We start from the raw sequence: 5,304 nt of genomic DNA on the forward strand, positions 1-5,304 counted from the left end.
GTATGCATGTGTCTGTGCCTATGTTTGTGTTGCTTCCAAGTCCCCGCTGTTCCATAAGGTGTTTTTCAATGTATTTTTTCAATCAAATTTTACTACTTGCATGAGTTCCATGTAGTCAGGGCTCTATTTAGTACTTCCATAATCTGTTCTGGACTTGTGGCATGTCTTGTAGGGTATGCATGGGTGTCCGAGCTGTGCGGCAGTAGTTCAAACAGACAGCTCCGTGCATTCAACATGTCAATACCTCTCATAAATACAAGCAGTGATGAAGTCAATCTCTCCTCCACTTTGAGCCAGTAGAGTGACATGCATATTATTAATATTATCTCTCTGTGTACATCCAAGGGCCAGCCGTGCTGCCCTGTTCTGAACCAATTGCAAAGTCCTTTATAGTGGCACCTGACCACACGACAGAACAGTAGTCCAGGTGCGACAAAACTAGGGCCTGTAGGACCTGCCTTGTTGACAGTGCTGTCAAGAAGGCAGAGCAGCACCTTATCATGGACATACTTCTAAACATCTTAGCTACTGTTGTATCAATATGTTTTGACCATGACAGTTTACAATCCAGGGTAACACCAAGCAGTTCAGTCACCTCAACTTGCTCAATTTCCACATTATTTATTACAATATTTAGTTGAGGTTTAGGGTTTAGTGAATGATTTGCTTTTAGTTTTATAAATATTTAGGACTAACTTATTCCTTGCCACCCACTCTGAAACTAACTGCAACTCTTTGTTAAGTGTTGCAGTTATTTCAGTCGCTGTAGTAGCTGACATGTATAGTGTTGAGTCATCCGCATACATAGACACTGGCTTTCCTAAAAGTCAGTGGCAATTCATTAGTAAAGATTGAAAAAGTAATGGGCCTAGACAGCTGCCTTGGGGAATTCCTGATTCTACCTGGATTATGATTCGAGAGGCTACCATTAAAGAACACCCTCTGTGTTCTGTTAGACAGATAACTCTTTATCCTTAATATAGCAGGGGATGTAAAGCCATAACATATACGTTTTGGCAGCAGCAGACTATGATCGATAATGTCAAAAGCCGCACTGAAGTCTAACAAAACAGCACCCACAAAATTTTTATCACCAATTTCTTTCAGCCAATCATCAGTAATTTGTCTAAGTGTTGTGCTTGTTGAATGTCATTCTCTATAAGCATGCTGAACGTTTGTTGTCAATTTGTTTACTGTAAAATAGCATTGTATCTGGTCAAACACATTTTTTCCCAAAAGTTTACTAAGGTTTGGTAAAAGGCTGATGCTGCATAGAAGGCTGCCTAGAAGGCCAGCATCCCGGAGTTGTCTCTTCACTGTTGACGTTAAGACTGGTGTTTTGCGGGTACTACTTTATGAATCTGCCAGTTGAGGACTTGTGAGGCGTCAAACTAGACACTCTAATGTACTTGTTCTCTTGCTCAGTTGTGCACCAGGGGCCTCCCACTCCTCTTTCTATTCTGGTTAGAAACAGTTTGCGCTGTTCTGTGAAGGGAGTAGTACACAGCGTTGTACGAGATTTTCAGTTTCTTGGCAATTTCTCGCATGGAATAGCCTTCATTTCTCAGAACAAGAATAGACTGACGAGTTAAAGAAGAAAGTGCTTTGTTTCTAGCCATTTTGAGCCTGTAATCGAACCCACAAATGCTGATGCTCCAGATACTCAACTGGTCTAGCCAGTTTTATTGCTTCTTTAATCAGCACAATAGTTTCCAGCTGTGCTAACATAATTGCAAAAGGGTTTTTTAATGATCAATTCGCATTTTAAAATGATAAACTTGGATTAGCTAACACAACGTGCCATTGGAACACAGTGATGGTTGCTGATAAAGGGCCTCTGTACGCCTATGTAGATATTCCATAAAAAATCTGCCGTTTTCAGCTCCAAGTCATTTACAACATTAACAATGTTTATACTTGTATTTCTGATCAATTTGATGATAAAGGGCCTCTGTACGCCTATGTAGATATTCCATAAAAATCTGCCGTTTTCAGCTCCAAGTCATTTACAACATTAACAATGTCTATAGTTGTATTTCTGTTCAATTTGATATTTTAATGGACAAAAAAAATAGCTTTTCTTTCAAAAACAAGGACATTTCTAAGTGACCCCAAACTTTTGAACGTAGTGTATATATATATATATATATATAAATATTATTCTCTATGATTGACCCACGCTAAAAGAAATGTCGCAAAAAAACAAACATTTTGGCTATATGGACACTCCTGACCTGCAAACCGATATTTCATTTAAATATTTAAGGTTAGATTTAGGGTTTAAGTGCGACTGCACTTCCTGAAGAAGACCCTTGCTCTTCTTAAATGGCATAATTGCGGTTCGCAACCAATCGTTTAAGGTGCATGCCACCATCTACTGTGCTGGAGTGTGTGATCAATTTTAGTTTGCATAATTTTGTACTGCTAAGAAAAAATAAACAAATAAATCCCTAATAACTTTGACCAAATCCTCCCCAAACCCATCAAATCTCTTTCCCTCTATCATGCTGAGACAATCCATCTTTAGGATTATTCAGCATTTCAAAAATCATGTCGATAGTAACATCTGTTACCCCTAATAACTCTGTTTGTCGTATCGACAATAATCTTTAACCTGCCATTTCTGCTTTCTTCAATCCAAGTTGTGTTGATAACCTTTCCAATGAAAGCTACAGTGCATTCGGAAATTATTCATTCCCCTTGACTTTTTCTATATTTTGTTATGTAACAGGATTATTCTAAAATTGATTAAATTGTTTATTCCCCTCATCAATCTATACACAATACCCCGCAATGACAAAGCAAAACGTTTTTTTTCTAAATGTTTCCTAATTTAAAAAAACGAAATATCACATTTACATAAGTATTCAGACCCTTTACTCAGTAGTTTGTTGAAGCACCTTTGCCAGCGATTACAGCCTCGAGTCTTCTTGGGTATGACGCTAAAATCTTAGCACACCTGTATTTAGGGTGTTTCTTCTCTGCAGATCCTCTCAAGCTTTGTCAGGTTGGATAGGGAGCGAAATAGCTACACAGCTATTTTCAGCTCTCTCCAGAGATGTTAGCTCGGGTTTAAGTCCTGGCTCTGGCTGGGCAACTCAAGGACATTCAGAGACTTGTCCCGAAGCCACTCATGCGTTGTCTTGGCTGTGTGTTTAGGGTCATTGTCCTGTTGGAAGGTGAACCTTCGCCCCCAGTCTGAGGTCCTGGGCGCTCTGGAGCAGGTTTTCATCAAGGATCTCTTTGTACTTTGCTCCGTTCATCTTTGCCTCGATACTGACCAGTCTCCCAGTCCCTGCCGATGAAAAACATCCCCACAGCATGATTCTGCCACCACCATGCTTCACCGTAGGGATGGTGCCAGGTTTCCTCCAGACGTGACGCTTGGCATTCAGGCCAAAGAGTTCAATCTTGATTTCATCAGACCAGAGAATCTTGTTTCTCATGGCATGAGAGTCCTTTAGGAGCCTTTTGGCAAACTACAAGTGGGCTGTCATGTGACTTTTACAGATGAGTGGCTTCCATCTGGCCACTCTACCATAAAGGCCTGATTGGTGGAGTGCTGCAGAGATGGTTGTCCTTCTGGAAGGTTCTCCCATCTCCACAGAGGAACTCTAGAGCTCTATCAGAGTGACCATCGGGTTCTTGGTCTCCTCCCTGACTAAGGCCCTTCTCCCCCGATTACTCAGTTTGGCCGGGCGGCCAGCTCTAGGAAGAGTCTTGGTGTTTCCAAACGTCTTGATGGAGACCACTGTGTTCTTGGGGACCTTCAATGCTTCAGAAATTGTTTTGTACCCTTCCCCAGATTTGTGCCTCGACACAATCTTGTCTCTGAGCTCTAAGGACAATTCCTTCGACCTCATGGCTTGGTTTTTGCTCTGACATGCACTGTCAACTGTGGGACCTTATATAGACAGGTATGTGCCTTTCCAAATCATGTCCAATCAATTGAATCTGTTTATGTTTAATAAATATAAAAAAAATCAAAAAACCTGATTTCGCATTGTCATTATGGGGTATTGTGTGTAGAATGCTGAGATTTTATTTGATCCATTTTAGAATAAGACTGTAATGTAATTTTTTTGGTTGAAAAAGTCAAGGGGTCTGAATACTTTCAGAAGGCACTGTATGAAGCCAATTTTATTTACAATAAAAGTGTCCTTTGACAAAGCACATTTATGGGAGCAGGATTTATGAACAGGCCTCGAAACCATGTCAGGACTAGTAGAAGCACCAGTTCTGACACTTACTAAGGAAGCAGTCATAGTAGCGCATAAGTCCGAATTGCAGTTCCACCAATATGTCTTTGGGTCTCTCTAGCCTCTTTCTGCACCTGGAAGACACTCGTTCTACAAAACCTTGCAACAAAAATAGCTTGCAACTTAGTTTCAACACGTCATGTACAGTGCCTTCAGAAAGTATTCATACCCCTTGACTTATCCACATGTTATAACCTGAATTCAACATTTAAAAAAAATTGCGCTCATCTACACACAAAACAAATCATGTTAATCACTATTATTGCACACAGAGTGAGTCCATGCAACTTATTATGTGACTTGCTAAGCAAATCTTTACTCCTGAACTTATTTAGGCTTGCCATAGAAAAGAGGTTGAATATTGTTTTATCGACACAAGACAGTTCAATGGAAACGCACCGTAGAAGGCAATTGTCACATCTATTTTCTATGCAAACTTTCCAAATGTCGACAACAAGAAACATAGGTTATTTCACTTCCTCTGATATTGTCTAAAAAAAAAATGAACCCTAGTGCAGACCTAAGCTATGTTGTATGCAGGATGTTGGTCAAACCCAGCACTTACACAATTTACACAATACCAAGGTATTGATGAATTTGGTGTGTTAGTCCTGAACGGGAGCAAAAACACAATTGTTTTTGGACCATGCTCTATTTTATTCTCTCCTATGACATGGCTCTCAACCTTAACAATGTCCCATTTATTTTGATGGGCCTAATATTGTTATACTTCTGAACCCGGCGGTTGCTAGACTCCATTAGACCAATAAGATGTCATTCAGATTATTGGAGGTTCTTAGCACTACATACCAAATTGTTGGTATAGATTTGAAGCTCCCATCGATTGGCTTATAACGCCTCCATGACAGACTAACCCTCATATGTCCAAAAAGCTGCCAGGACAATTAGCTCATCATGAACCTAAGGGTTTGATCTCCAGGTGTGCAGAAACAAAAAGAGAACTCAATAACAGGTGGTGACAGCTGTGGTGCATGCTTTTAGATTGCTAGTCATCATGATTATGCTAATAGTTATCAAAGCGACA

This window comes from Salvelinus namaycush, chromosome 14, assembly GCF_016432855.1.
Source record: "Salvelinus namaycush isolate Seneca chromosome 14, SaNama_1.0, whole genome shotgun sequence".
NCBI classification, from domain to species: domain Eukaryota; kingdom Metazoa; phylum Chordata; class Actinopteri; order Salmoniformes; family Salmonidae; genus Salvelinus; species Salvelinus namaycush.